The following is a 22,012-nucleotide window of genomic DNA, read 5'->3' as shown; positions in this document are numbered from 1 at the left end:
AGATGGGGTTTCACCATGTTGGCCAGGCTGGTCTTAACTTCCTGACCTCATGATCCACCTGCCACAGCCTCCCAATGTGCTGGGATTACAGGTGTGAGCCACCGTGCCCAGCCAAGAATTTTCACATCTTAGAAAGCTGAAACTCAATACCCCTGAAGCATTAACTGCCCCTTTTACTCTCTCTCCACCTTATGAAATTACATCATTCTAATTTCTGTTTCTGTAAGTTTGACTACTTGAGATAGCTTATATAAATGGAATTATATGATCTTTGTCACTTTGTTTCTGGCATGTTTCACCAAATGTCCTAAAGTTTTATACTTTTTGTAGCACCTGTATAATTTGCTTTCAGAAGGTAGAGCCATATTCCATTGCATACATATGCTACATCTTTATCCATTTATCTATCAAGAAACTTTTAAGTAGTTTTCATCTTTTGCGGGGGGGAATGTTATTATACACATGTGTGTGCAAATGTCCATTCCAGCTCCTGCTTTGCATACATAGATAGATACCCAGAAATGGAATTGCTGGATTGTAGGATAATTTCATTTTTCTGAGATAGCATCTTAACATTGTCACCCTGGCTAGAGTGCTGTGGTGTAATAATGGTCACTGCAGCCTTAACATCCTGGGCTGAAACAATCCTCACACCTCAGCCATCCCAGTAGCTGAAACTACAGAAACATGCCACCACACCTGGTTAATTTTTGTAGAGATAGGGTATCACTATGTTGCTCAGGCTGGACTCAAACTCCTGAGCTCAAGTAATTATCCCTCCTCAACCTCCCAAAGTGTTTTAATTACAGGCAGGAGCCACCACACCAAGATGCATTTTATTTTTAATATTTTGAGAAATCTTCATCCAAATTTTCTTGGGAGCTGCATTATTCTTTCCCACCACAGTGCATGGGGGTTCTAAATGCTCTGCATCCTTGACAACATTGATTCCTTTTGTGCGTTGAATAGTGGCCATGCTAATGGGTGAGAGGTAAGAGCTCACTGGGATTGTGCTTTGCATTTCTCTCAAAAAGTAATTTTGAGGCCAGGCACAGTGGCTCACACCTGTAATCCCAGCACTTTGGGAGGCTAAGGTGGATGGATCGCAAGGTCAGGAGATCAAGATTTTCCTGGTTAACATGGTGAAACCCCGTCTCTACTAAAAATACAAAAAATTAGTCAGGCATGGTGGCAGGCGTCTGTAGTCCCAGTTACTCTGGAGGCTGAGGCAGGAGAGTGGTGTGAACCCAGGAGGTGGAGCTTGCATTGAGCTGAGACTGCGCCAGTGCACTCCAGCCTGGGCGACAGAGCAAGACTCTATCTCAAAAATAATAATAATAATTTTTATTATCTTTTCAAATATCTCTTGGCCATTTGCAAAGCTTCCTTTAGAAAATGTCTTTGAAGATCTTGGTCCATTTACTGAAACTGAACTTATTCACTTTTGGCTGTTGTGTTTCAGAAAACAAATCTTTGTATCTTTGTTCCTTTATTTTCTTCTTCTTCTTCTTTTTTTTTTTTTTTTTTTTTTTTTTTTGAGGCAGTCTTGCTCTGTTGCCCAGGCTGGAATCCAGTGGCATGATCTTGGCTCATTGCAACCTCTGCATAAGGAAGAAATTGCTAGTGATCTGTTTGACAGGAGTTAACATCCATTCTATTATCTTTTTAGATGTATCATCGTCAAGTCGGAATGGCAATAAAAATGCCTTTCGACAGTTGAACATAACGTCCACCTTTGGCTCAGTCACACAGACAAAGACCCAGAATCTGTGCTTCTCAGCTGTGGTGCCTGTGCAAATGCTGAAACTCAAAGAATATTCAGTGGTAGACACACAGACACTGCCTAATAAAATTATGTATGATTAAGTTTAATATAAATGGAATTTATATTTTCATGTAAAATGTTACTTAATTTTATAAGAAAACTGAGTTGATTTTCTAAAGGTATTAAATGCAATTTTAATAGGAAACCATAAAATATGTGTGCACTTGGTGTATAAATGACTGAATTTTCGGCAATTCAGTAAAGGTCATGTGAGGCCTCTGAGCCCAAGCCTATACGTATACATCCAGATGGCCTGAAGCAAGTAAAGAATCACAAAAGAATTGAAAATGGCCAGTTCCTGCCTTAACTGATGACATTCCACCATTGTGATTTGTTCCCCTCCTATCTTAACTGAGCGATTAACCTTGTGAAATTCCTTCTCCTGGCTCAGAACCTCCCCCATTGAGAACCTTGTGAGCCCCGCCCCTGCCCGTTAGAGAAAAACCCCCTTTGACTGTCATTTTCCACTACCCACCCAAATCCTATAAAACAGTCCCACCCCATCTCCCTGTGCTGACTCTCTTTTTGGACTCAGCCCACCTGCACCCAGGTGAAATAAACAGGCTTGTTGCTCACACAAAACCTGTTTGGTGGTCTCTTTACATGGACACATGTGACATTTGGTGCCAAAACCCATATTTTCTTATTTTCTGTTCCTCACCATGATCACAACTGCTTTATTGATGGCAGTTCCACCAGGCCTAATCGCCACTCACTAGCAAAGGCAGGCTATGCTATAGTATCTTCCACATCTATCATTGAGGCTACCACTCTGCCCCCCTCCACTACCTCTCAGCAAGCCGAATTCACTGCCTTAACTCGAACCCTCAGTCTTGCAAAGGAATTACGCATCAATATTTATACTGACTCTAAATATGCCTTCCATATCCTGCACCACCGTGCTGTAATATGGGCTGAAAGAGGTTTCATCACTACTCAAAAGTCCTCCATGATTAATGCCTCTTTAATAAAAACTCTTCTTAAGGCCACTTTACTTCCAAAGGAAGCTGGAGTCATTCACTGCAAGGGAGATCAAAAGGCATCAGGTCCCATAGCTCAGGGCAACACTTACGCTGATAAGGTAGCTAAAAAAGCAGCTAGCATTCCAACTTCTATCCTTCACAGCATTTTTCTCCTTCTTATTGGTCACTCCCACCTACTCCCCCACTGAAACTTCCACCTATCAGCCTTTCCACACAAGGCAGAGGGTTCTTGGACCAAGGAAAATACCTCATTCCAGCCTCACAGGCCCATTCCATTCTGTCATCATTTTATAACCTCTTCCATGTAGGTTACAAGCCACTAGCCCACCTCTTACAACCTCTCATTTCCTTTCCCTCATGGAAATCTATCCTGAAGGAAATCACTTCTCAGTGTTCCATCTGCTATTCTACTACTACTCAGGGATTGTTCAGGTCCCTTCCCTTCCCTATACATCAAGCTCGTTAATTTGCCCCCGCTCAGGACTGGCAAAGGGGCTTTACTCACATGCCCTGAGTCAGGAAACTAAAATACCTCTTGGTCTAGGTAGACACTTTCACTGGATAGGTAGAGGCCTTTCCCACAGGGTCTGAGAAGGCCACTGTGGTCATTTCTTCTCTTTTGTCAGACATGATTCCTCAGTTTGGCCTTCCTACCTCTGTATAGTCTGATAACAGATCGACCTTTACTAGTCAAATCACTCAAGCAGTTTCTCAGGCTCTTGGTATTCAGGGACACCTTCATACCCCTTACCGTCCTCAATCTTCAGGACAGGTAGAACAGACTAATGGTCTTTTAAAAACACATCTCACCAAGCTCAGCCTCCAACTTAAAAATAAGGACTCTGTCAAGAATAGAGCCCAAAAACTCACCAACCAAACAAGTAATTACACTGAACCCCCTTCGACACTCTCTAATTGGATGTCCTGCATCCTCCCAATTCTCAATCCTTTACTACCTGTTTTTCTTTTTCTCTTATTCAGACCTTATGTCTTTCATTTAGTTTCTCAATTCATGCAAAACCACATCTAGGCCATCACCAATAATTCTATATAACAAATGCACCTTCTAACAACCCCACAATATCACCCCTTACCCCAAAATGTTTCTTCAGTTGAATCTCTCCCGCTGTTGGTTCCCATGCTGCCCCTAATCCTGCTCGAAGCAGCCCTGAGAAATAGCACCCAATATCTCTCCATATCACCCCCAAAAATTTTCACTGCCCCAACACTTCCACACTGTTTTGTTTTATTTTTCTTATTAATGTAAGAAGACAGGAATGTCAGGCCTCTGAGCCCAAGCCTGCATGTATACATCCAGATGGCCTGAAGCAAGTGAAGAATCACAAAATAATTGAAAATGACCAGTTCCTGCCATAACTGATGACGTTCCAACATTGTGACTTGTTCCTGCCCCACCTTAACTGAGCAATTAACCTTGTGAAATTCCTTCTCCTGCCTCAGAACCTCCCCCACTGAGCACCTTGTGACCCCCGCCCATGCCCATTTGACTGTCATTTTCCACTACCCACCAAAATCCTATAAAATAGCCCCACCCCTATCTCCCTGTGCTGACTCTCTTTTCAGACCCAGCCCTCCTGCAGCCAGGTGAAATAAACAGACTTGTTCCTCAGACAAAGCCTATTTGGTGGTGTCTTTACATGGACGCGCGTGAAGGTCACATATGACTGTGAGTCGTTGACGAAATGCTCCTACAGATAGCATATTGCACATGCGTTTTGATTTCTTTTATCTGAGGTCAATTTTTCTTTTTTTTTTCTTTTTTTTTTTTTTTTGAGATACAGTTTTGCTCTTCTTGTCCAGGCTAGAGTGCAATGGCACAATCTCTGCTCACTGCAACCTCCGCCTCCCGGTTCAAGCAATTCTCCTGCCTCAGCCTCCCGAGTAGCTAGGATTACAAGCGTGTGCCACCACACTTGGCTAATCTTTTGTATTTTTAGTAAGGGATGAGATTATCCCTCGTATCTTGTTATGCCCAATTTCTGCCTCCAAAGAAAGAAGTTAAAACTAAAAGGCAGAAATGAAATCCACGGGCAGATATCCTGGCACCGCACCCTGGGCCTAGTAGTTAAAGATAGACCCCTGACCTATAATCAGTAATGTTATCTATAGATTACAGACATTGTATAGAAATGCACTGTGAAAATCCCTATCTTGTTTTGTTCCGATCTAATTACTGCGGCATGCAGCCCCCAGTCACGTACCCCCGGCTTGCTCAATCACAACCCTCTCACATGCACCCCCTTAGAGTTGTGAGCCCTTAAAAGGGACAGGAATTGCTCACTCGGGGGGCTTGGCTCTTGAGACAGGAGTCTTGTCGATGCCTCTGGCCGAATAAACCCCTTCCTTCTTTGGCCGGGGCGGTGGCTCAAGCCTGTAATCCCAGCACACTGGGAGGCCGAGACGGGCGGATCACGAGGTCAGGAGATCAAGACCATCCTGGCTAACATGGTGAAACCCCGTCTTTACTTAAAAAACACAAAAAACTAGCCGGGTGAGGTGGCGGGCGCCTGTAGTCCCAGCTACTCGGGAGGCTGAGGCAGGAGAATGGCGTAAACCCGGGAGGCGGAGCTTGCTGTGAGCTGAGATCTGGCCACTGCACTCCAGCCCAGGCGACAGAGCGAGACTCCGTCTCAAAAAAAAAAAAAAAACCCTTCCTTCTTTAACTCGGTGTCTGAGGAGTTTTGTCTGCCGCTCATCCTGCTACATTAGTAGAGATGAGGTTTCTCTATATTGGTCAGGCGGGTCTCAAACTCCTGACCTTAGGTGATTAGCCCACCTCGGCCTCCCGAAGTGCTGGGATTACATGTATGAGCCACCGTGCCCAGTCCAATTTTTCTTAATTTTATTCATCAAGTTTTATACATTTTAGACAAAGAGATCTTGTACTTATCATGTGCTCTACATGGTAGAAATACACATTTTCAGGCAAAACCCAGATATATTGTATCAAAATCTAAACTTCAAGTATTTCCAGGTGATTCACATGCACATTAATAATTGTTAAGTGACAGTAATTCTATATTTGAAAGGTAAAAAGATATAAGATGTATTGATTTGTCAGAAAGCTACAGTAAAGACTGTATGTTTCAATGCATATACATCTTACGGAAATTAAAAACAATAATAAAGTGGGGATGGGGAAGGAATTGAAGTAGAAATTAAACGAAAGTGAGACTTAATTAGTAGATGTTGAGGCTGAGCATCAGTCTATTATACTATTTTGGTTATTGCATGTAAAAATTTAAAAATTCTCTGATAAAACACTTAAAAAAAAAAACCCCATCTATAACACTAGCTCTTAAGCTTGTGGTTACATTTGGGGAGGAGGAAAAGAGGAAATAGTTTGTGGGCAAAAACAAGCCTAGTTCTATAGTTACACGAATGTATTAGCTTTGTTATAATTTATTGAGCACTACATTAATATTTTATTGCAGAAGTATTTCTGTATGCATGTTATACATCAATAAAAATTGAAATATTACATATTTAATCCTAAATTAATATTTCAGAATAATAGCAATGTTTGTTTTTTGAAACAGAGTCTCACTCTGTCACCAGGCTGGAGTGCAGTGGCATGATGTTGGCTCACTACAACCTCTACCTGCTGGGTTCAAGCAATTCTCCTGCCTCAACCTTCCGAGTAGCTGGGACTACAGGCACACACCAGCACACCTGGCTTTTTTTTTTTTTTTTTTTTTTTGAGACAGAGTCTCACTCTGTCGCCCAGGCTGGAGTGCAGTGGTGCTACCTCAGCTGACTGCAAGCTCCGCCTCCCAGGTTCACACCACTCTCCAGCCTCAGCCTGCCAAGTAGTTGGGACTACAGGCACCCACCACCATGCCCAGCTAATTTTCTGTATTTTTAGTAGAGACAGGGTTTCACCATGTAAGCCAGGATGGTCTCCATCTCCTATCTCGTGATCCACTTGCCTTGGCCTCCCAAAGTGCTGGGATTACAGGCGTCATAGTCTTCCATTTTTTACCTCAGTTGAGTAAGCAGCATGGTTTTAGTTTTGGGGAATGCAATTTCTTACAGCAAAGTCCTTCCTCCATAGTAATATTCACCACAGCCAGGCCATCTAGCACCGTGGGCTGCACATAGTGTGCACTCAGTGTTTGTGGAACTGGTTTGAATCAGGAACAAAACAAGTAGCAGAGGTCAGTTTTGCAAAGGATAGAATGTAGACAATACAGGTAGGACTGAAAAGCCACAACTCAACAGCAAACAATTTTTACACTATTTTGAGAAATATTTTCAACTGGTTCTCTGAAAGATGTTGGTTTACAGCAGACATTTGTGAATGTGGTTACATATTGTAATCACCTGGAGAGCTTTAAATCACACCGTTGCCTGGGTCTCACTCTAGAGATTCTGGCTTAATTAATCCCTTGCAACTTGGGTTTGGGAACTTTAAATACCACTATCCACATGCACAGCAGGCTAACATGCATCCAAGGGAAAGAAGCATTGCTTCAAGGTCAGAAATGTATTGGTTGTGTGTGATTTCTATGTGTGCTCCAGGCATTTGCCCTATAGCTGCTCATAAAAGTGGGGTCTTAGAAAACATCTTGGCCCTTCAAAGCATACTCTGCTGGTTGACTAAATAGCAGAGGGAAAAAATATCAGCAGCCCTATTGCTATGTCACTTGCCTTCAGAGCAAAAGTTGTTTCAGGAACAGTAATTTGACTTAGTCTATATTAAAAATCATAAATAGTCAACAAATAAAAAAATACAAAGAGTTTGCAGATATGATGAGTGCATTATAGGTGTTTTCAAATTTCTCCTATGATAAATTAAAAATATAATGTTGGGCATTAATTTCCTAAACCCAATGCTCAGCAATTTTCTCAAATTGTTTCCAGCTTTTCCAAGAGACTTCAGAACCATTCTCTGGAATGAATTATTTCCAATGGTGAAGAGTTAGGGGTGGATGGCATTAGATTCTCAAATAAAAAAAAAAAAAAACTTGCTTCTACTTCAGAAGTGTCACTCTTCAGCCCCTTGAAGGACCAGGAAACCTGGCTGAGTAGTGTGCTCTATGGAGGTGCATGGGCTTCAGAGTCAGGCTAACATTGATCCTGAGTCCCAGCCAGCTGCTTAGTAGCTGTGGGATAGTTATATAAGACACATCTGCAAGAAAAGTAATGATAAAATTGATTGCAGAAACAGCAATTTGAAAAATTTCTTATTCATGTCCTTGGAAATGGCTTTTATAGTCGTTCCTATCCAGAGACAGATTCTGTTTCCCAAACCTTGGATCTCTCTTGACTTACTTGCACTGGCACAGTGTGCCAGTTAGGGCCCCAGGTTTAAAGGTCCTAAATGCTTCTGTTATCTTTTTCAGAATTCTTCCATCTCTATGATAACAATCCCATTTTAGCTTTCTGGAGGATAAAATAGCATGCTGGGAAAAGCCAAAGTGCCTCAGTTTACAGACAGTTCACTCCCAGAAGCAGAGCCACCTAATTCACCAGCAGCTGACCACTCACACCTGAAGGAGCCAAACTGAACCCAGAAGAATGGTCCAGCTGAGCCCAGCCTAAATTTCTAAACAGCTCAATGATGAGCTAGTATGTTTTGGGATTGTTTGTTATGCAGTTATAACTTAGTCATATATACAACCATTAAAGACAGGATTCCAGGATGCCAGGACAGATTGATTACAAATAACCTGCAAATGCTTGGCACCCTGTAAGTATTGATTTTCTTTTTTCCTTTATTTAAAGTTAAATTTGTTGTAAGATGGTATTTACTTACACAGAAGTGAGGCAGGATAATGGGGTCTGGAGGCAGGGAACTTAAGGCCAATTCGTGCTGACTTCCTAAAAGAAAAAACACCAAGGTCTGGGAGCAGGGAACCTAAGGCCAATTAACGTGAACTTCCTACATGTAAACCAAAAGGAGAAACCTCATCTACACCTGAGTAGCAAAGGATCAAAGGCAACTGTTGCTACAACCCTCCCCCTGGCACCAGTTCTCTGATAGAAAAGGAGAGTGCCTTGGAGTGGCTGAGGGCCAAGCACAGGCCATGCCTTCATCTGCATAGGGTACCAATTCGCCTCAGCCTTTGATTAGCCACGGACCAAATCCTACATCCAAATAATGGGGTAGCTGATAGGGACCTCAAAAGGAGTACTTAAAACCCAGAAAACTTTGTAACCAGGTCCTCAGTCTGCCTGCTGGAACCCACACCCACCCTGTGGAGTGCTTTCTCATTTTCATAAATTCTTGCTTTTGCTGCATCCTTCTGTTTTTCGTTTCTTCATTTTGTTCAGTTTTTTTGTTCAAAATGACAAGGACCTGGACAGCTCACACTGAACAGCCTTCCTTCTGGGAACAGAAGTGCAGGTTGATGTGAACGCGTGTGATTGGTGCTTAAACTCACACAGTGCCCCACACCACAGGAGAAAAACACACAGTTACAGCCTGGTAATTAGGTCCAAAGATAAATAGCAAAACAAGAAGTTTGCTTTTAATCTATTCCCTCCATATCTAAACTCTAGAGGGCAAGGCTGTGAAGAGATCTGAAGACATGGTGCTCTCTCCTCCTGTGGCCCCATCATTCTTTGTTTACTGTCTGATATTTAAAAGAAAAAGGGGCCGGGCGCGGTGGCTCAAGCCTGTAATCCCAGCACTTTGGGAGGCCGAGACGGGCGGATCACGAGGTCAGGAGATCGAGACCATCCTGGCTAACATGGTGAAACGCCGTCTCTACTAAAAATACAAAAAACTAGCCAGGCGAGGTGGCGGGCGCCTGTAGTCCCAGCTAAGTGGGAGGCTGAGGCAGGAGAATGGCATGAACCTGGGAGGCGGAGCTTGCAGTGAGCTGAGATCCCGCCACTGCACTCTAGCCTGGGTGACAAAGGTAGACTCCGTCTCAAAAAAAAAAAAAAAAAAAAAAGTAAAAGGATCCCCTGAGAGAGGAGGTGGTCAGAGGCTGGTTAGGAAGATAGGGAGGGAAGGTCTCGGGAGATGAAAAACAACCACGGGACTGCACATGCACCACCCCTGTAGCTAGCAGGAAGAAATGGGGTTAAGAACTTCCTCTTATGCCAGGATGTTACTCAGAAGGGACTGTCCCAACTTAGGCTCAGGTGTAATAAATCAACCTAAATGTCATTAACTTGACCCAGTTCCTTATAATGTTACTAACATGACATAGCTATTTTGGTTTTAACTTCACTCTTTCCACCCGCTGTGGGTTTTGCTTGAGCACTCATGGGTAACAACCAAGATGGAGTCACTGTGGTCAACCCTACACATGCCCAGATACAACATCCTTAGTGGGGAACTTTACTCCTCTCGTTTGGGCAGAATCCACAGACGATTTCCTTGTTCTTGCCACATAAAAGACTCAGAACTCAGCCCCATTTTCTGGCAACCTGCTTTCATTGTCCCCTCTTGCTGCTGAGAGTTTTCCTTTTGCTTAATAAATCCTATTCTGCTTCATTCACTCTCTGGTGTCCGTGTGCCTTATTCTTCCTGGTCATGGAACGAGAGTTCACACCTGGCTGAACTGAGGATACCACGACACCGGCACCAAACAGTAACTGGGAGACCGTGGTCTTCCCGTGGACACTCAGCTTGCAGCCCCTGCTCTCTCTAGGAGGACTGTCCTACCCATCCTTGAGCCTGAGGAGAAAAGTTGGTAGAGAGGCTGTTCCCTCACTTCCAGCAGAAAAGAGGTGTTCAGGCCCTCACTTCCCTGAGGTCAGAGCCTTCATGGCTGCACTCAATGTGGCTGCCACCTGCCATATGTAGCTACTGGGTACCTGGAATGTGGCTGGTTTGAGGTAAAATGTGCTGCAAACATAAAATACACAGTGAGTTTAGAAGAATCAGATCAGAAATATACCTTATTTCTAATTACATATTGTTCACATATTAAAACAATATTTGGGGCTTTTAAATTTTATTTATTTATTTTTTGAGATGGAGTCTTGCTCTGTCACCAGGCTGGAGTGCAGTTGCACGATCTCAGATCACTGCAACCTCCGCCTCCCGGGTTCAAGCAATTTTCCTGCCTCAGCTTTCTGAGTAGCTGGGAATACAGGCACACACCACCATGCCTGGCTAATTTTTTGTATTTTAGTAGAGATGGGGTTTCACCATGTGGGCCAGGATGGTCTCGATCACCTGACCATGTGATCCACCCACATCGGCCTCCCAAAGTGCTGGGATTACAACCGTGAGCCACCGGGCCTGGCCAATATTTTGGATACAATAGGTTAAAATTATCACAAACAATTTCACTTGCTTCTTTTTCTTAGTTTTGATGTGGCTAATAAAAAATTGAAAATTCACAAACAGCTAACATTTTAGTTTTTGGAGGTTTGCTTTCCTCTTCAAATCTCAGGTATCCTACTCAAAAGACCACAGGTCAGAAAGGTTATGACATTTAAAATATTAAAATAATTGTCATGACATTGTTTCCATTTGTGAACAAGTGTGTGTGTGTGTGCGTGCACGTGTGTGCACAAGGTTAAAAACGAACCCTGTGCAGAGAGAAAGTCTCAAAGTGCCTAGAGGCCCGAATCTGTCATTCTTGCCTTAATCAGTACACCGTATTTTGGCAATTTCTGTCACTCCAAGCCGGAGGGCGTGAGGCCTGGAGCCATATCCAATCAGGGCGCTGGACTGAGAACCGTCCAATCAGGCGCGCAGCCGGAGAGGAGGGGGCGGCATCCGGCATCTTGGGCGGCCTTGGCCTCTTGCTTCAGCCAGAGCTGGGTTAGGGCCTGGCCTTCCTGCTTCCCCACCTCAGGGAGGCCTCGGTGATTCCTCCACAGCCTCAGCCTCCGTCGCTCTGTGACCAGCGGGTATTGGATGATTCTAGCTAAGACTTCGCGACACCCTCGAAGCCCTGAAATGGTGAGTGTGCGGGGCGGGGCGTCCCGAGGCTGGGGGGCGCCTCGTCGGCAGCGGCGGGAAATGGCGGCGGCGGGACCGAGTCTGCGAACAGAGTCCCCGCTGCCGCCGCTCAGCCCTCGGTCTTCAGTCCCCTCCGGTGAGGGTCCCGGGCTCCTGTCGGTCCCCGCACGGCGGCTCTGCCCAGCCTGCAGCCCTCCTTCTTCAGCTCTGCGCCCGCAGCCCCGCACCTTCCCCGGGCTGTGGGGTGAGGAGCTCAGCGGGAAGACGCCGGCGCGGCGTGCGGGGGCACCGCGTGGGAGGAGCTGTGGTCCGGGGTCCTGTCCCTTCTTTACCCTTTTCAGAATGAGATGGAGGCCCCGTCAAAACATAGAGTTAATGTGAGGAAACGGGGATTCATTAACGGGACAGCGCCGCCCGCGGCTCACGGTTTGGGGGCTGCCAGCGGGTCTTGAAGGAAAGGCCTTTGTGAGGTGTGTGAGGAAGGGAAGCCATTCACCCGCCCGCCCCAACTTTCCCACCGGTCCCATTGCCCTGAGCGCCTCCTCCGCGTGGCTGTTCCTGAGTGGCATCTTTTAGAATAGGCTGGTGGCGTGTGCACAGCGCTTCGCTGAGTTCTGTGAGTGGTTCTGCCACATTATGGAACTTGAGGAAGGTGTGGGCGCCCCTGGTTTGTTGCAGACGTTCAGAAATGAAGACGGGTGTCCAGAGGCAGGGACTGGCGTCTGCAGGGGGGCAGCTGCGGGAAGAGCGCTGAGCTTGTGGGTCTGCGCTGACTCTGGGTGGGGTCGTTAGTGTGTTGTTGGACAGCCCGTTGAGGTTGGAGCATTGACAGGTGTTGAGGAAACTCCGCAGGTTTTCTGTCAGAAGAAAGACATGGCTGAGCCTGGGCTGGAGGGAGTCGCCTGTTGTCTGCAGGAGGCGCCACCGGGTTCTGCACATGCGCGGTCCTGCTGGGCACTGTCCTGTTCCTCCAGGTCTCCTTGCGGGGAGAGAGGGGATTGAGAACTTGGAGGAAAGGAGTTCTGAGAAATATCCCTTCCCCACACCCTGCTGCCTGCCGCCACCCAATGCTAACCCACTCCTGAGGACACCCACCGGGCATTCGCATGGCCACACTCCTCCCAGGATAGTGCCCTATAGTTTTCTCCTGAGAACACACAAAGTGCCCAGAAGACTCCTAGCTCATGTCAACCCCACATCTGTAGTAGGAATCTGTTTTCTTCACCACCCAGTCTTCTAGACCACCTGATCCTAATCCGTTCTGCCCTTATGGACTCAGGAATCAGAGCGTAGCCCTGCTTCGGCCTGCACTTGTAACACAAACCAGTGCTTTAGTCAGTCCTGCCTTGCCCGTACCCGAGGCTCTTGATGGCACCTTTCTCTAGAACTCCTGCTCTTTCTTTCCCCACAAATCCGCTTTCCTGTGTACAGTGTGCCCAAGTCCTCCCTCAGGTGCCTACAAGAATTCGGACGTTAGTAAGTTCAAGACCATGTCTTTAGACCAGGCTGTTGTAGGACCAAATACAAATTAGAAAGAAGCTTAATGATTTCTCTTTGGAGTGTGGGAAGAATTTTTGCTCTTCTCCCTTTTCTTAAAGCATTTAATTGGAAAACTTTTATATTTAAATATTTTCTGTGTTTTTTTGAAAAATATATAAATCATTTTTATCAGTTAACTAGGTCATTTGTCTTTTTCGACTGAAAATTGTCTGTATCTAGGACCTAGAAACTATTGCCTTGAAATATAAATAGCAAGAATATACACCCTAAGGACACAATTTTTTTTGGAGAGTAGGGGGCTGCCTTCAGCAGGTACTTGGCGCGACATTTCAAAACTACCTCGTGTCAAGAAGATACAGGAAGTTTTGTTGTTGTTGAATGTTACCAATTAGAAAACCCAGATGACCTCCCAAATTACTAGGTGACATAGACTGTATGACAAATGGTGCTGTCATGTCTTGAGAACTAATTATGGTGATGTTCTTTCTGTATTTGCAACTATTAGTTGATTGCCTGTGATGCATACCATATTTTGGTATAATTAAATAACAGAACATTTTCTTGCTGTTCTGTTATTGTGGAGAGTATTTTAGGATCGGAGATGGTTTTGCTTTTAGTTATACTTACCACACTGTTCAGAATGACCATATTTATATACAAGGTGCCAACTAGGCTTCACTTGAGAGAAAACCTTTTTTCTAAGGAGTCCAGTCAGGATCCACAATTTTGTGGCAAAGTGCACAAAGTGCAGCAAAGTGCTCCCCAAAGCTGCAAACAAAATAGTCGCTCTAGCCGGGCACGGTGGCTCACGCCTGTAATCCCAGCACTTTGGGAGGCCGAGGCGGGCAGATCACGAGGTCAGGAGATTGAGACCATCCTGGCTAACACCGTGAAACCCCGTCTCTACTAAAAATACAACAAGTTAGCTGGGCGTGGTGGCGGGTTCCTGTAGTCTCAGCTACTAAGGAGGCTGAGGCAGGAGAATGGCGTGATCCCGGGAGGCGGAGCTTGCAGTGAGCCGAGGTCACGCGACTGCACTCCAGCCTTGGCGACACAGTGAGACACCATCTCAAAAAAGAAAAAAACCAACAAAAAAAAGAGTCTATTTAGAATCTACAGTCACTTCTAAAGCAGTTAGACTAGATTTCTACAAAAATAACTTTTCAGGACAGCAGTCAGTTATTCCATTTCCTTCAGTGCTCCTGGCATCTTCAGATCTGACGCTGGTTCAGACATCATGGGGTCCATAAACCCAACCAGGATCACATAAGTGCCTTAATTAAATCAGAGAACATCAATTCTCTCTCTTCTCCCCTTGCCCAAATGCCCACAAATGTGCATAGCTTACCAGCCTTCCAAGACCTAAGTGTGCAGTTCCAAATTCTGAATTTATGTCCTGGGATTTGAGAGAAGAGTGGCACTTTTGTCTGAGAGATAACAAGTTATTTTAATTATCAGACCCAGAGACTTGTTAAAATGAGACTGCAGTCCTACTCTTCCCCTCTTTGAACTATTTGTTTTTTGAAATTCCTTGCTATTGCCACCAGTGGCTATAAATTAACCTAATACCACAATGGACACTATAACCCACACTCTATGGCTTAACAATATATATAGCCAGCCACTAACTAATGTTACTTCTATAAACCAATAGGAAGGTCTGACAACTTTGTATCAGTCCCCTCTCTGCCTTCTTTTTTGCCTTTAAAAATACACTTGTAACTGCTTCTAATTGGAGTATATATTCAGGGCAGCTTTATACTGCAAGGTCGCAGTCTTCAAGCTTTGGCCCAAATAAACTCTCTACTTATGTTTACCCCAGCTTTTTCCTTTTAGGTCAAAATATTCTTCAGAATGTGTTGAAGGAGCCTCCATGAAAGGCTGTCTCTGGTTTTACTCTGTTTGCTGTAATCTCCAGGAATGCAGAGGCACATTGATCTCACCTAGAATCGCACATAAAAGCTGGCTTCTGCCTAGGATTCACAAGATAGGGCCAGACTTTGGGTTGAAGACATACAGAAAACTCACAGAAGGCATTTTCTGCATCATGAGAGGTCAACATAGACTTTTTAAACCCCACTTTCAGCGTGGAGCCCTTTGAGTTTTCCAGGTCTTGTCACCTGCTACAGCTGTGTGAGAAGCTTCCGGTGTGAACAGAATCCTGTGGCAAAATCTGTAAGTGTATAACAAGCACCTTAGCAGTGGGAGGTCAGGGCCACAAAATATCCAGAGCCGTAATCACAACCATAATCACTAGTATGTCATCTTGTATACTGGGGTACTGGAGAACTCTTGTCTCAGAGTTAGCCGATCAGGGACAGTGCATATCACATCTGGATCCAGAATCAGCAGCTCTACCAGGGCATTTCCATTTTCTGTTTGCACATCACAAAGTCAACCTAAGTCTCTCCTGTCTAGATCACTATGGGGGCTTCAACCCAGGGTCACTGAGGACACTCTCACCAGCATCAGTGAGTTATTTGAGATATTTGAGGATGTTCTGTGCAGACTGGGGTCAGTCTGACAACAAGGTCTAATTCTGGTTCCATTTCAGAGAAAGAGAAATGACTTATCCAGGGTTTGTTCCTCCCCTCACAGAAAGAATATCCTTGGTTCATAACAGAGAAGAGTTGTTCCAGTTTTTTTGGTTCTTTGATGAAAATGAGGCAATCTGGAGACCCAAACTGATGAAAAAGTAATTGCTTCTATTTTGTATGGTCATTAGAAAAAGAGATGAACCAGTCATGGTCCCTACCATCAAGTAACTTGCAGTCTGGAGCACAAAGACGGAAACTGTACAGGAGACTTAAGCTTCATTTGGGTTACTTCCCTTTTATTGTTTTGTGAGTTTTGATGCCTCCACCTGAAGGGCTATTCATGGACTGAAGAGAATTTGTTGTTATTATTATTATTTGTATTGTTTTTAGCTTGCTAATAATAAGTATTTGGCTTCTAATATAATTGGTCTAGAAAAAAATAAGGATTTTGGTTAAGTTCCTTCTTATTGTATGTTGTAATATAGACAGGGAAGTGGCGAAAGCAGATTAAAATTTCACAAACTCTGGGAATAAAATTTCTCTTGGGCAGGATTAGAAAAAACAAAACTGCAAATACTTAGTGGCCTAGAGAGCAGAAGCCTAAGGCCCACCTTCTATCCCAACCCTGCCCAGATCCACCCTCTGCTGAATCTTGTCCAGATCTGACCCCACATTGAAATCTCTCACAGAACTGCTTAGAGGAGATCAGAATTTGGGGTGGCTACTCCTGCCTCTGCAGAGCTGGTGCTCCCAATTTCCTGAAACCCAAAAGCAGATAAATGGAGAAAAGCAATATACTTTTGTGCCTTAATTTCTTTTTTATAAAATTAAAACCAGTGTTTCCAGAGACATCTTATCTAGCAATCTGTTCTCCAACCCTATAGTTTTAGTTTTTTTTCCCCACAATTCTCAAAGTAAATACAAATACAAAAATAAAAAATTCCTCTGAATTGCACTTAACACTTCTTTTCTGTTTCTCTCCCATCTGTCTATGTTGAACTCTTCTATACATTTCTAAAAAAATCAATCATAGGAAAACAAGAAGAAATAGAAATGCTGGACCCTGCATTTAAATCCTGGGAATTATGGGACACTTAGTACCCATCTCCCAGGATGTTATGAGAATTAACACACATAATGTGAGCTTCCCAGCACAGTGCTCTGTGACATACTCCTGCACACACAGTACATGCTCCGTAAAGATCACATTAATGCATGTGCATGTTTTCAAATGCAGACTTAGACATTGCCACCATCTCCAACCTCTGTAACCGTTGAAGGGCTTGCAGAGAATGCCCTGTTTCAGGAGATGACTGGTGGTCTTGTCTTCAGATGAAAAGTATTTGTGTTGGGGTAAGGGACCCTGTGTGCTGTGCCTGCTTTCTCTAGCTGAGTGGTACTATAATGGATCTAGGGGGAGGAATATCAGCATTAACAGGAGACTTGCTATAAAAATCTATATAATTCATGGACCCTTTTCAAACCTGCAGAATTTTGTTACTTACAGTAAGGCCTAGAATAGCAAATAATTTATACGCACATTGAAGTTTGAAAGCCTGTGCTTAGCTAAGTGACTCTCAGCCCAGTCTTCTAATAGGATCACATGGACTGTTTGAAGAGAAACAGTCACTTGTTCCCTCCCCACAGATCCTGTCTATTCTGGATGGAAACATTCCTGTTTTTTAAATTAAAACATGATTTGCCGGGGTCAGGCATGAAGGCTTCCAGATGCTTTAATGAGGGATGAGTACACCCTTTGTTCCAGGAGGTCACAGGACCTACTCTGCTTGGTTTTCATAAGGGCAGGTCAGTGTAGCCCGTATTTCCATTGTAGCAACAGAAATTGCTGGCATGCTGTAGAAAATCAAGTACAGCTTTCTCTTCAAAGGGACTTTCCTCCCAGTCTAATTGAGAATAAATAGTAACCTCTTTTAGAAGCAAAATTTACTCAAATACTTGTGCTAATATTCTTAAATATCTGCTAACCATAATAAAGAAATCAATGTACTTTGTATTCTTAGCTCCCACATTTTAGCCTAAGATATTTGCCCTGCCATGCCTAAGCAGGTCCAAGCAAGCATGAGTTTATAGCCTCTTCCTCTTCCTTATTTGGAGGTGTTTTTGGCCTTTCTTAGCATTCCACAAGTTACTTCCTCTTTTCCTTTATTCTCCTCTGCCTTCCCCTCTTTTGGAAAGTTCTAAATTGCTAGCCAATCAGGACAAGGACAAAGTGTAAGGTCCTGTTCCAGCCAATGGAAACTGGACAAAGCCATAGGGTGGATGCATCAGGTTATAAATGACCCTGCCTCCTTTTTTCGAGTGTGCGCTCAAGGCAAAGCAGCACCCTATCTACAGAAAGTAAATTAGCCTTGCTAAGAGATCCTTTGTCCCAGTGTTGTTTTTTGGTGACACCGAATACCCATTCCTGACAAATGCCATCCTTTTTCCTCAGAGTTATGGGACACTTTAGAGAACATTACTGTTTTGAGAGTTATTTTATCAGATAATTACAGTCAGTCCCATTAAGTCAGAACTAGCTCATATAACTCATTTCTCCTGTAGTCAATTTAAGAACTCTGTCCTTTGATATGTGTTTTCAGGAACTCTTAACATTCAGGGATATGGTCATAAAATTCTCCCCAGAAGAGTGGAAATGTCTGGACCCTGCCCAGCAGAATTTATATACAGATGTGATGTTGAAGAACTACAGAAACCTGATTCCCTGGATGAGGATAACTTTAATACATAATTACTAACACTCCCTCAGAGTTTTATTTTTTTCCTTTTTATGTCTCTTGGGAGCTTCTGCTTTGCGTGAATTAATTTCAGTTTGTTTCTTCATGAAAAAATTGGGAATTTTCTGGTGTAAAAAATAAAATCTTTAAGATGTTTCATCTTTACCTAAACCTTCTCTTGAGCTAATTTTGTGTTCTTCACTCTAGATTAGTGCTAATTCTAGAAATTCAGTTTTATTAAATACTGTTTTCCACATCTTTTTTTTTTTTTTTTTTTTTTTTTTAATTCTTTTTTTTTGAGACGGAGTCTCGCTCTGTCGCCCAGGCTGGAGTGCAGTGGCCGGATCTCGGCTCACAGCAAGCTCCGCCTCCCGGGTTCACGCCATTCTCCTGCCTTAGCCTCCCGAGTAGAGTAGCTGGGACTACAGACGCCCGCCACCTCGCCCGGCTAGTTTTTTGTATTTTTTTAGTAGAGACGGGGTTTCACCGTGTTAGCCAGGATGGTCTCGATCTCCTGACCTCGTGATCCGCCCGTCTTGGCCTCCCAAAGTGCTGGGATTACAGGCTTGAGCCACCGCGCCCGGCCTTTTTTCCACATCTTAAAATCCAATTTGCATCACTTATTTTTGATTCAGTAGTACTGGGTAGTGGAACTTAGAACCCACAGATTTAAAATACTTAAATATTCTGAAGATTCTTTAAGGAAACAATTTTTGGATTAGTTTTTTAGAATCTTCCATAATTTATCTTTTCTGCTTAGCATAGTACTAGGTTGGTAATTGGAGAATCCCCAGCAATAGTCATGTTAATTTTTTTTTTTTTTATTAAAACAGGTGTTGCTCTCTTTAACTCAGACCTGGTCATCTGTCTGGAGCAAAGGAAAGAGCCCTTTAATGGGGAGACTCATGAGACAGTAGCCAAAGCCCCAGGTAGGTGAGAGTGAATGAAGGAGATGACACAGGCAAGGGGACCAAAGGTGAAGAAGGAAGCCAGGCCTTAAAATGTAGTTTGAGAAGTTCTTCTCCAATCAAAATAATTTCTGACAAGGCTGCATTTTCTTCTCATGTTCACAAATAGGGGCATCTTCGGTCCCATGCTGTTAAATCTTCTAAGAATTCTCTTTTTAGTGATCTCCTTTCAAGATTACATGGAGAGACAATGTTCACTTTATCACTTATAAGGGCTGCACGATCTGACTGCTGTTTCATTGCTTTTGCAGACATAGGAATATTTGTGTTATTGAGGAGCTCTATGTTAATTTATTTTTTTCAGACATTGTTTTAGCATCATGTCTAAAATAACATATTTTTTTCAAATGTTGATTTTGTTTCATGCCTAAATGTGTAAGGCAAATAGTGGACATATTGGGATTTGGTTCAGAAATCCCAGGAACACCAGGGACAGATGTTGCAGATTTTCTGCTTACTGATTTTTAATCCTATTATAAATGTAATTCTACAAAAATTCTTTCCTAGCAATTTTTTCAGAACAATAAGCATTTTCCTTAAATATGAAAAATGTAATGTTGATTGTACTTTAAAATGTTATTGTTTTAGTATAAACTAAGATTTGTAATTTAAACTCTGTATGTGTAAATTTTCAAGTTATAATATAGTTTAAAGCATGGGTTTCCAACCTTTTGGCTTCCCTGGGCCACATTAGAAGCAGAATTGTCTTGGGTCACACATAAAATACATTAACACTAATGATACCTGATGAGCTTTACAAAAAAAAAGTTCATGAATAATTTTTATGATATCTACCACAACAGATAAGCAAAATGTTCTTACATTCATAGGGTTGGACACCACTTGATTAAAGTATCTACTCACCTTCTAGATTTCTTAAATGTACTGTCATAAACCAGCTTAGAACATTGTTAAGTATATATTATTCTTTAATAACTATTATCTTACAATTTTAGTAAGAAGCCTACTGGGATTCTGTTATTGAGATCTATCTATATATAAAAATGTGGGTCTCACACATACGCACATCTATATAAGTTATAGATGTGTATTGTAAATTCTCACGTAACATTGTTGATAGGTTCATGGAAACTGTAAATGAAGCAACATATTGTTTAAAAAAACTAATTTTGGCTGGGCGTGGTGGCTAACACCTGTAATCCCAGCACTTTGGGAGGCTGAGGTGGGCAAATCACAAGGTCAGGAGTTCAAGATCAGCCTGGCCAACATGGGGAAACCCCATCTCTACTAAAAATACAAAAAATTAGCTGGGTGTAGTGGCATGCACCTGTAATCCTAGCTACTCAGGAGGCTGAGGCAGGAGAATCACTTGAACCCAGGAGGTGGAATTATAGTTTACTTGATAGAAACAAGGGTTATGTTTGAATGGCATATGACAACATTGTTTTATTTAACGATGCAGTTTTCAAGAACCTATTTTGAACATTAAGTGAGGACTTACTGTACATCTGTGTTTGTGTGACATGGATTTTTCTGATACATAAAAATGGTATAACTATATGTTTAATGTGTACAATGTAATGATTTGATATGCATGTACATTGTGAAACAAAATACAGTCAAGTTGATGAACATATCTATTACCTCAAATTTTTTTTGTAGTGAGAACACTTAAGATCTACTGTTGTAGGCCAGACACAGTGGCTCACGCCTGTAATCCTACCACTTTGGGAGGCTGAGGTGGGTGGATCACGAGGTCAGAAGTTCAAGACCAGCCTGGCCAACATGGTGAAACCTGTCTCTATTAAAAATACAAAAATTAGCCGGGTGTGGTGACATGTACTGTAATCCTAGCTACTCAGGAGGCTGAGGCAGGAGAATTGCTTGAACCTGGCAGGCAGAGGTTGCAGTGAGCTGAGATCATGCCACTGCACTCCAGCCAGGGCAACAGAGTGAGACTCCATCTCAGGAAAGAAAAAAAAAAAGCAAATTCTAAGCATACATTACAGTATTACTAACTAAAGACACAATGCTATTTGGCTAATCTAATGCTAATCTAATGCTAATTTACATTAGATTTCTCAGACTTACTTAACTTATAACTAAAAATTTGTACTCTTTGAATAACATCTCCTCATATTTCCACCCTCAGACACTAACAGCCACCATTCTACACTCTGCTTCCATGAGTTGATTTTTTAGATTTCTCATCTAACTTAAAACAAGCAGTTTCTTCGTCTTTCTGTGTTTGGCTTATTTCATTTAGCATAATGTCCTCCAGGTCTGTCCATGTTGTAAATGGCTAGATTTCCTTTTGTTATGGCTGAATAGTATTCTACTCTGTATATACACACACACACCATATTTTGGCTATTGTAAACAATACTACAGTGAACATAGGGCTGAAGATATTTCTTCAAGATACAAATTTTATTTCCTTTGGTAGGATGCCCAGAAGTGGTATTGCTGGATTATATGATATTTCTATTTTTATTTTTTACTGTTTTTTATGATGACTTTATTTATTTACATCTCACCAACAGCATACAGATTTCCCTTGTATGTATGTCTTCAGTGGGAAAAAAAGTAACCTTTTGTCTAGTTTTGAAT

General features: G+C 42.8%; 1 long non-coding RNA gene across 1 annotated transcript; it reads left to right on the top strand.

Moving 5' to 3' along the window:
* Window positions 1–11,443: 11,443 nt before the first annotated feature.
* On the top strand, window positions 11,444–21,408 carry LOC140710582 (uncharacterized). Its single transcript, XR_012091660.1, has 2 exons — window positions 11,444–11,701; window positions 19,307–21,408. It is a non-coding gene; the product is annotated as an uncharacterized lncRNA (long non-coding RNA).
* Window positions 21,409–22,012: the final 604 nt, after the last annotated feature.

The sequence above is a fragment of the Chlorocebus sabaeus genome, chromosome 27 (genome assembly GCF_047675955.1).
Source record: "Chlorocebus sabaeus isolate Y175 chromosome 27, mChlSab1.0.hap1, whole genome shotgun sequence".
In the NCBI taxonomy this organism is placed as follows: domain Eukaryota; kingdom Metazoa; phylum Chordata; class Mammalia; order Primates; family Cercopithecidae; genus Chlorocebus; species Chlorocebus sabaeus.
Note: the sequence above shows the minus strand (reverse complement) of the source record. Positions and strands in the feature narration are given on the sequence as shown.